Source organism: Ursus maritimus, unplaced genomic scaffold (genome assembly GCF_017311325.1).
Source record: "Ursus maritimus isolate PB19 unplaced genomic scaffold, ASM1731132v1 scaffold_7, whole genome shotgun sequence".
NCBI classification, from domain to species: domain Eukaryota; kingdom Metazoa; phylum Chordata; class Mammalia; order Carnivora; family Ursidae; genus Ursus; species Ursus maritimus.
The window spans coordinates 76,419,506-76,430,505 of record NW_024426885.1 but is presented as its reverse complement, the minus strand read 5'-3'; positions in this window follow the sequence as shown (position 1 = coordinate 76,430,505).

Sequence of the window (11,000 nt, the reverse complement as noted above, 5' to 3'; positions counted from 1 at the left end):
TGAAGCTTTCTACTTGTTCTCTTTATACCTAAGAAAACTTCAGTGGAAAAAGACTGGAGATTGTTCTGACTTTCATGCCTCTTGCTGGTGATCATGATCCCATTCCTCCTGGCAGCTGGCAGGACAGTACTTTCACGAAGATGACTTTTTGCCATTTCTGACAGTCTTTTCAAGGTTTAGAAGGAGGGAGGAAGGAATAAAAATAAATTAAAAATGGGGAAGAGGGCTGGAGAAAAGGAGAAAGACACTAAATAAGGCAAGGGTTGAAAAGAAACGTGGTCCTGTTTACTCCTCTGAGCGGCACTGGGGAGGCCCCTCGGTCCCCTCCAACTGCTCTGTGGGGCTGCGTCCATCGTCCCCTCCCCTGCTGACCAAGATTGCAGTACTCTGCGGATACCTCCCTTCACTGGCACTCCAGATCACTACATACACTCTGCCAAAGGTGGACACAGATGTTAACGGAATTGTTCTGAAGGTAAGAAAGGAAGGAAGAAAGGGGGAAGAGGGGAAAGGAAGCCCAAGTACTTTTTAAACTCTACATAAAACTTGAATGGTACGCTTGAAAATTTCACAATGTAGAGTAGGATATATTTGTTAAGATCGAAGACTATGCAAGTAAGAAAAATCGGAATCGGATAACTCTTTGCACGCACCACATTTCTGCCCCTTGGAAGACGATTCTGTCTTTCCCCGACTTCATCATCAGTTAATATAATATATACTAACTGTAATAGTTCAAATTTTTATGGATGAGAATTGACAGGAGAGAGCAGACCTAGCACTGATTTACTCGAAAGGCACTTTCATGATCCTAGCAGCTGGAGACACAGGAAAGAGATTAGCATCAGGGACGGGACCCAAGGACTAGTCTCCTCGGGAGTTTTGGTTCATTTTCTATGTTTATTTGTGTTGGCTTCATTCTCTCCCAGGAGAAGAGGAACAGGGCGCTACACCCCCTTTTACGCTAGATCCGGCTCGACGGCACTTCGGGAGAGGTTCCTTCTGCGGTGGTGCAGCCAGGAAATAAACCTGGAGATGGAATGCTAGATTTGGGCTCCTCGAGCCACTTGTTCATTCCATGTTAATCCCTGGCGGATTGTTCAGGTTGTGCAGTCATCTCTTGGCTCACCGCGTGAGGCATAGCCAGCTGTTGGAGCCTTGCCAGAGCGAACATGAGACAGTGATAACTACCTAACATCATTCAAGTTTCCAAAGGATTAGGGGTCTATAAAAGTTCAGCCAGTATGTTTTAAATAGGGACTCAACAAAGAGCAATGCGTAGAGCAAAGCTCTGTTCTTTCGTGCCCTTGAAAATTCCTCTTGGTCTGCTTTTTTTTTCTGTTTTCTCTATACTGGGATTAAATTTATGTGGAGTTGGACAATTTTTTTCTGGTTCATTTTCAAGCATAAGAAAAATCCCATTTTAGTAATTAAACATGCACAGTTCTAGACATAAATAAGTCATGAAAGCTGAATCCTAACTTAGGGAAGCACAAGAACTCTATTCACAATCCCCCAAGATGTTACCAGACAGTTTGTTTTCTCACTCAGATTTCTTCTTCTCACCTACTAGTTATTTGTCTTGAGTCCATTCCAGGCTCTTATAACAAGAATATCATGGTCTGTGTGGCCTAAACCACATATGTTTGTTTCTCACAGTTCTGAGGACAGTAAGTCAAGATTGAGGTACTGACAGATTTGGTGTCTGATGAAGGCTGAACTTTCTGGTTACAGACATTGCCTTCTTACTGTGTCCCTCATGTCTCAGAGGACAAAGAGAGCTTTTGTTGGGGTCTTTTTATGAGAGCACTCATCCCATTCTTGGAGGGGGAGTTTGAGTCAAATAACCTAATCACTTCCAAGGTATCTCCTAAGAGCATTACATGAGCACACACTGAGGGCCAGGATTTCCACATGAATTTTGGAAGACTTACGTTCGGAGTTCTTCATGGTTTCTACTCTGTAATTGTACCCAAGAGGAAAGGGATAGAGGCAAAGGGGCAGTGTGGCTGACAGTACAGCTGCTGGACTGGTCACATGACTGAGCACGTGCAGTGCCATGTTGCGGGCTTACAGGTGTCCAGACCTGGCTTCATAAGGCGTTTTGCACAGTTCTTGGAGCCTCCTCTGTGAAGCTTCCAGCTGCAGTACTCTTGATTCAGGGAGTGCCTCTCTGGCTGATCATCTTCATTTTGTCCCAGGGTTGCCCTTCTGATGAAGCACTCCGTTCCTCCCAGCAACCTTCTCAAGTCAGGTCCCTCTCCCGATGCGGGTCAGTGGAAGGGCCGTTTCCTCACTACAGCCCTGTATTTCTCCTGTTCAGCAGCCTTGGGCCATCTCACCAGTCTGCAGGCCCTCCCTGCAGGGGCACACATGAAGTGACATGGTAGGCCCCTCTGATGGCAAGGTGGGGAAAAACCTCTGTATATATCCTGGGGTGGGGGCAGCGTGTGACTGAGGAGACAGCGCGGCACAGAGACTCCCCTGGGTTGGCCCGTGTGGAAGAGGGGTGGTGGGTGATCCGCAGGGATAGAGCAGCTCACAGACTCTCTTACTCTGAGCTGAGCATCTTGCTCTTGGGTGTGGGAGCACTTTGTCTGTTGAATTGTTCCCACTCTTTAGGGCTTTGTGGCAAACATCCTCTTGTGTGCAGTGCTCGGGACAGAACCAGGCGGGCTCCTCAGGTGCGTCTCACCCATCCTGTGCCACTAACAGCCTCTGTGGCTGCATCCCGGCCGCACCTTGTCGGTAAAGTACGCGTGTTTCATGAGCGCTACATATGTGATCATCGTCTGCATTTTATCACTGTTACTGTTGTGACTGCCCTGAGTAAAAGGTGGCATTGTCTAACGTGGTACATGACCACTTGTGGGCTCTTGGAGATTTCCTTTTGGAAATGCAGTGATTTTTCTCGGTCTATTCAGGTGCTCGAGGCCAGCCCAGGGCAGCTCTTAACACAGGCACAATGATTAGGAGCATACGCGTTTGTGGTCAGACAGAACTGGATCCTGAGTCCAGCGACACATACTTGGGACCCCTTATACCAATTACTCCACCCCTGGGAGTTCTCAGTTTCCTTGATTCTAAAATGAGAGGATAGTAGAAAAACCTCCATTGGCTATTAGGCAATTAAAGGAATAGAGGTTCTGCAAGTGCTTGGTATATGGTTCATGTTGCATAAAGGATGGCAGCTAGTTTCTGTGCCGAATCCTTGGGTTCTTTTGTGCCTTCCTGCCCTGTGGACGCTGCTCCTTCTGGTTTAAATGGTTTACTCACCTTCTCCACTCGGGGAGCATTTTAGCCATCTTAGAGACACACCTCTAGTATGGTCTCATTTGTCTCTTTTTTGTCAGCTCGGGAGCTCTTACATACCTCTGTTGTTTGGGCGTTTGTTCACAACTCTCTAAGTATTCTAAATTTGAGGACTTTCTTAGCAGAGGGAACTGATTTCTTTATTTTTGTACTGTCACATGGTAACGTATGGGTATTTAATAAGGTTTGTGGAAGAAAGAAAGCAGACCCTATATAAAATATAAATATATGTGAAGTAACTATAAGTCTCTAATTAAAATTATATCATACACTAATGAAATGTTGCCTTCTTTCCACCCCTGCTCACTGTTAACTCTCCACAGCACTGCTTTTATGTGTCTTCTGGAACTTTATAGTCTGTCTTTGTTAATACATTTTTATATAATTATCTGCCTTAGTATAATATATTTTGAGGACAGCTTCTCTATTTTATTCATATTTATTTGTTTTTAATGGACTGTGAAGTATGTACTTCATAAATATGTGTTTTTAAAGATTTTATTTATTTATTTGAGAGAGAGAGCATGAGCAGGGGAGGGAGAGAGGACAAGCAGACTCTGCTGATGTATGAAGCCCCAATGTGGGGATAGTTCCCAGGAACCCTGAGATCATGACCTGGCCCCAACTGACTGAGCCCACAAAGGTGCCTTGCCTAAATATCTTTCTAGTAAAGATGTGTATAAAATATATGTTTGGATACCATTTGTTGCCAAATATTTTTGCAAATTATTAAAGATTTGTAATGATTTCTTGCAAATAGATATCTTTTAACATACATGGAATGGATATCAGTTTATACTTTTTTTTTGTAAGAACAAATGGATTACATATGGAAAAGTACTTACATACTGTTCTCACTTCAGAAATGTGTACAATAAGGAATGGAGAGGTTAGCTGAGTTACTTAAAATAAATTAGCTGGTTATCAGTTAATAGCAAGGAGCCCAGCTGACTACTTTCTCTTAATTGATGAATTTAAGTATAAGGATGACATTTAAACAGGCCACTTTTTTGTTGTTGTTGTTATGCTTTACGATTTATGTCTTTCATCATTTTTAGTTCACTCATTTTCACTGATCATTTGTAGCTTATTTTATGACACAGTTGTACATGAATCAAAATTCAGTTTAATCTGTGCTCTGGTTGTATGTTTTGGGAAAAGAACCTCTGTCTCAGGTTCTCACATCTATACAAATAAGAGGATGTTCATTGAGTTAGCTCAGTTCTTCCCAGACTGATGGACTGTGCTACCTGCTATCTTCAAAATCATATATCAACCTTTGATGAAGCTACTTCTGGAGAACGTACTGCTGGAGCATTTGACAGCATCAACCAGTGGATTAAGTCAATAAAGCAAAAGTAAGGTAAAACTATGGGAATGACATATAAAGTGGCCATTGTATGAGACAATCTACCTCTATAGATTATCAAAGAGAAGGAATTAAAGAACTAAATGACATTGCTACCTGAAAGGCAAATATATAAACTTTTGCTCTTAAGTATTTATTTATTTATTTAAAGTTTAATTTATTTCATTTTGGAGAAGAGCACACACCAGAGAGTGAGGCGTGAGGGAGGCTGGGCCAGGCAGAGGAACAGAGATTGCCAAGAGTCATGATAGCAGGCTCAGAATGTCTCACACCCTGAATCATGACTTGAGCCGATATCAAGGACCACCACTTAACCTGAACCTGGTGCCCCTTGTTTTTAAGTATTTAGAAAGTAGGATAGAATCATGCCTGAATGTAACACAATATAAATATTTGGAAATAAGCATAGAAAAAAATGCATGTGGCAGTCAATGTGAGGAAGGATTAGCACTGGAGGCATCATGAAGAAATGATTAAATGAGAGAAAATGTGATCTGGTTGAAGGTGATATTATAAATATATCAAGTCCTTGCAAAGACTTAATGGATTTAATGTCATTTTCATTAGATTTCAAATGCTTTTCTTAGAGAAACTTTTGATGAAAAAAATCGTTACTACTATTTACCAAGACGCACACATATATGTGCCAGTCACACATTTAAACATTTACCTACCAACCCTCATAGCCCTTGAGGAAGTACTGTTATTTGTGTTCTCCTTAAAGGTAAAGAGACTGAGAAGCAGAAATTATGCAATGTTCCAGATGATATAATTAATAAATGGGGCTGCCAAGTTCAAACTCAGTCAGGCTGAGCTTCTTTAGACTGATCTTCACTTTCCCACAGTGGCAACCTAGAAAAATTTCTACAATATTGTTAAAAGAGCAAGAAGGAGAGACTTGCTTTATCGGTCAGATACATAAACATATTGGAAAACATTGGTAAATAAATTTATATCACTGCCCAACATATAAAACTAAACAAGGCAATGAGGTAGTGGGAAAAACATAACAATCAAACAGACAAAAATAGAAGTGATGCCACCCCTTGTTTAGGTAAGTCTACTTATACATATTTATTTTATTTATTTTATTTTATTTTATTTTTATTTTATTATTTCTTTATAATCATATTTTTTATATATTGAGTCTACACATGTGCTCCCTGGTTTTGATGTAAGTTTGATGATTCATTAGTTCTATAACACCCAGTGCACCATGCAATACAGTGCCCTCCTTACTACCCATCACCAGCCTATCCCATTCCCCCACCACCCCTGAAGCCCTAGTTTGTTTCCCAGAGTCCATAGTCTCTCATGGTTCATTCCCCTTCTGATGCCCCCTTTCTTATCCCTTTCATCTCCTACAGATCTTGAGGTCTCATGTTTCCATAAGATAGAAGAAATCATATGATAATTGTCTTTCTCTGCTTGACTTATTTCACTTAGCATTATCTCCTCAGGTCCGATCCATGTTGCAGCTATGTTTGGAACTTATTTCTTTCTGATAGCTGAGTAATATTCCATTGTATATGGACCACATCTTAAATCCAGTCATCTGTTGAAGGGCATCTCGGCTCCTTCACGATTTACTATTGTGGACAATGCTATGAACTTGATGGATTTGCATATGGCCATCCCTCTTCACTACATCTGTATCTTTGGGAGTAAATCGAATTACCAATAGACTGGATCATGGGTAGCTCAATTTTACACTTTTAAGGGACCTCCACACTATTTTCGGGTGGCTGTACCAACTTGCATTCCCACCAACAATGTAGGAGGGATCCCCCTCCACTCTCTCCAGCTTAATTGTTGTTTCTTGCCTTTGTCAATTTTGCCATTCTAACTAGGCGTAGGTGGTATCTTAGTGTGGTTTTGATTTGAATTTCCCTGATGGCTAGTGATTTTGAACATTTTTCATGTGTATGTTGCATTTTATATCATCATTGGAAAATATATCATGTCTTATCTATACCCATTTTATGATTGTTTATTTGTTTTCTCCAGTAATATTGAGTTTGAGTTCTTTGTATCTTTGGATACAGTCTTTTATCTGTAAGTCATCATTTGCAAATATGATTCTCCCATTCTGTGGGCTGCCTCTTAGTTTTTTTGACTGTTTGCTTAGAGAAGCTTTTATCTTGATGAAGTCCCACAAGTTCAATTTTATCTTTGTTTCTCTTCCTTTGGAGATGTGTGTGAAAAAGGTTGCTGTGTGGGTTGTAGAGGTTTGCCCTATGCTCTCCTCTAGGATTTTGATGGATTCCTGTCTCATGTCAAGGTCTTTCATCCATTTGGAGAGGTTATCTTTGTGTATGGTGTGAGAAGTGGTCAAGTTTCATTTTTTTGCATAAGCTATCCAATTTTCCCAGCACCATTTATTGAAGACCGTCTTTTTTTTTCCACTGGACTGTTTTTTCCTGTATCTCAAAATGTAGTTGCCCAAAGGCGGTCCATTTCTGGTTCTCTATTCTGTTCCATTGGTCCTATGTGTCTCTGTTTTTATCCAGTACCATGCTGTCTTTGTGATCACAGCTTTTTATGTACAACTTGAAATCTGGCATTGTAATGCCAACTTTGTTTTCCTTTTCAACACTTCCTTGGTGATTCGGAGCCGTTTCTGGTTCCATACAATTTAAGGACTATTTGTTACAGTTCTTTGAAAAATCTCCGGTATTTTGATCAGGATAGGCTGTTAAATAGATTTGCTCTGGGTAGCATGACATTTTAACTATGTTAATTCTTTAGATCCATGAGCATGGAATATTTTTCCATCTTTTTGTTCTTCTTCAATGTCTTTCAAGTGATTTGTAGTTTCTAGAATATAGATCCTTCACGTCTCTGGTTAAAGTTAATTCCAAATAACATATGATTTTGGTGCTATTAAAATGGGATGGCTTCCCTAATTTCTCTTTCTTCAATCTCTCATTGTTAAGTTATAAGAAAGCTGATTTCTGAGCATTGATTTTGTATCCCAACATTACTGAATTGCTCTATAAGTTCTAATATTAATTAGGGATGGATCTTTCGAGGTTTTCCATATAGAGTATCATGTCATCTGTGAAGAGAACAGTTTGACTTCTTCTTTGCCGATCTGGATACCTTTATCCTCTTTTGTTGTCTGATTGCTTTTGCAAGGACTTCGTACTATGTTGAATAATAATGGTGAGAGTGGGCATCCTTGTCGTGTTCTGATCTTGGGAAAGGCTTCCAGCTTTCCCCATTGAAAACTCATGTTTGCTGTAGGCTTTCATAGATGGTTTTATGAGATTGAGGAATGTACCCTCTATCCCTACACTCTGAAGGGTTTAATCAGGAAAAGGATGCTATTTTGTCAAATCTTTCTGCATCTATTGAGAGGATCCTATTGATTTTGGCTTTTTCTTGTTGATATGATCATCACACTGTATAGATTTGCAGTGTTGACCACCCGCACTCAGGGATGAATCCCCATGTCATAATGGATGAATCTTTAATGTGCTGTTGGATTCTATAGCTAGGATCTTATTGAAATTTTGGCATCCATATTCATGAGGGATATCGGTCTGTATTATCGTTTTTGATGGGGTCTTTGCCTGGTTTGGGATCAAAGGTAATATTGGCCTCATAAGGAATGAGTTTGGTAGTTTTCCTTCTGTTTCTATTTTTGAAATAGCTTTAGGAGAATAGGTATTATTTCTTCTTTGAATGTTTGGTAAATTCCCGGGGAATCCATCAGGTCCTAGCGTTTTGTTTTTGGAGGTTTTTAATCACTGTTTCAATCTCTTCATAATTAATTGGTCAGTTTAAAAAATCTGTTTCTTCCTGTTTCAGTCTTGGTAGTTATGGGTTTCAGGAAAGCCTCATTCTTACAGATTGCTTAATTTGTTGGCATAAAGCTGTTGATAAAAGTTTCTAATAAAACTTCCTATTTCATTGTGATGTTATAGGACTCTCCTTTTCATTGGATAATTTTATTAATTTGGGTCCTTTCTCTATTCTTTTGGATAAGTGCCAGTGAGTCTGTCAATTTTATTGATTCTCTCAAAAGAACACTTCTAGTTCTGTTGATCTGCTCTACTGTTCTCCTGGTTTCTAATTCATTGATTTCTGCTCTAATCGTGATCAACTGCTTTCTTGTGCGTGGATTAGGCCTGTTCTTCTGTTGCTGTTACAGCTTCTTGAGGGTGAGAATATAAACTGCATTTTTAGATTTTTTCTATTCTTTTGTGTGTGAGGCTGGATGACTATGTATTTTCCCCTTAGGACTGCCTTTTGCAGTGTCCATAGGTTTTGGACCATTGTGTTTTTATTCTCGTTTGTCTCCATAAATTGTTTAAATTGATTTTTGATTTCTCGGTTTATCAAATCATTCTTGAGCGATGGTTCTTGGTCTCCAAGTGTTTGAGTTTCTTCCAAATTTTCCTTGTGGTTGGAGTTCCAATTTCAAAGTGTTGTGTTGAGAATATGGGAATAATTTCCAGTCTTTTTGGTATCGATTGAGACCTGTGTTGTGACCAGAGCATGGTTATTCTTGAGAATGTTCCATGGGCATTAGAATAAAATAGTATTCTTTGGTTCTGTGTGTGTTTCTATATATATCTATGAGGTCCAACTTGTCTAGTGGCAGGATTTCAAACTCTTTTTGCTTAGTTGATTTTCTGCGAGGTGATCTATCTATTGCTGATAGTGGGTGTTGAGGTCCCCTACTATTAACTTATTTCTATCTATATGTCTCTTTATTCTGGTTAGGGAGTTGGCTTGTGTATCTTGCTGCTTCCCTGTTGGGGGCATATATATTATATTAATCTATCCTTGTTGGATACAAAACTATTAGTGCCCTCTGTAGTCTATCTATAGTCTTTAGGTTTAAAATCAATCTGTCTGACATGAGAATTCTGCCTGGCTTTCTTTTTGGTGTTGGCATGAAAGTGGTATTCCATCCATTTGACCAGTCTGGATGTATCTTTAGGTTCAAAATGAATCTCTTGTAGACAGAAATGGATGGATCATGTCTTCTTATCCAATCTGCAACCCTGTGGCATTATGGGAGCATGACCATTTACATTGAGACTGATTATTGAGAGATGATTTTAATGATGCCATGTTGTCTGTAAAGTCTTTGCTTCTATAGATTGTGACTTTCTGTTCTGTATCCTCTTGGGGTCTTTTTCTTTTATAGAACCCCCTTAATATCCTATAGGGGCTGGTTTCCTGTTTACAAATTGGTCAGTGACTGGCGATTCTGGAAGGTCTTTATTTCTCCATCAATTCTGAATGACAGCCTTGCTGGATAGATCTGGCTGCATGTTTTTCTCTGAAAAGCTTTAAATTGACCCCCCAACCCTTTCTCTCATTCCATGTCTGTGTGCAGGTCTGACGTAATTCTGATAACTTTGCCTTAGTGCGTGAGAAATTTCTTTGCCCTGGCCGCTTTTCCAATACTGTATCCTTGGATCTCATATTTGCGGTGCACTATGACGTGACGTGGGTGGGTGAGCTTGGGAGGGTCCTCTCTGCCTCTTGGACCACGAATGCTTGTTTCCCTTGCACTAGATTAGGGAAGTTTTCAGCTACAATTTGTTCAAATATCTCTTCTAACCTCTGTTTTTCTCCACCCCCTCAGGAATGCCGAGATTCTGACACTGGAACGTTTCGTGATGTGGTAATCTCCCGTAACCTACATTCTTGGAGATTGGATTTTGAGCCAAGTTTCTGTCTTAGCTTTCTCTTCTACTAACCCATCCTCTGATTTGCTGATTCATTCTTCTGCCTCATTCACCTACCCATCAGAGCATCTAGTTTTGACTGCATTTGATTCATAGTATTTTTAATTTCTGCCAGTTTACGCTCTCATTTCCACCCTTAGAGATTCTATATTCTCGATAATATTTTTCGTTAACATTTTTTTTTCAAGTCTACATCCATCACTTGATACCATTTCTACTCTGAACTAAATTTCTGATAATTTGGTTATATCCATATCCGTAGTTCTGTGGCAGGGCCACAGACTCATTATCTTTTCTTTGCTGATTTCCTTCTCGTCTTCTGATGAGGAGAGGTTGTGGGTTGTCCAGAGCCCAAATTGGACCGGGACCCATGCAGTGTGCACTTGTTTTATAGGGACCTTAGGGATGGGCTTCTTGATTTTTCAGCCTTCCTTCTGGGAGGGGCCTGCCAGCTGATAGGCAACCCTGTTTGGGTAGAGTCTCCCTGTCCCTCCAAGGGGAGCATGGGTGTACACACTGTGAGCGGTATTTCCAGGCATTTATTCTCTGGCAGCTTTCCCTGGTGGTTTTGCTGTGCCTCTTCTGAGAGTCAAACAGTAGTAGCCGAATCC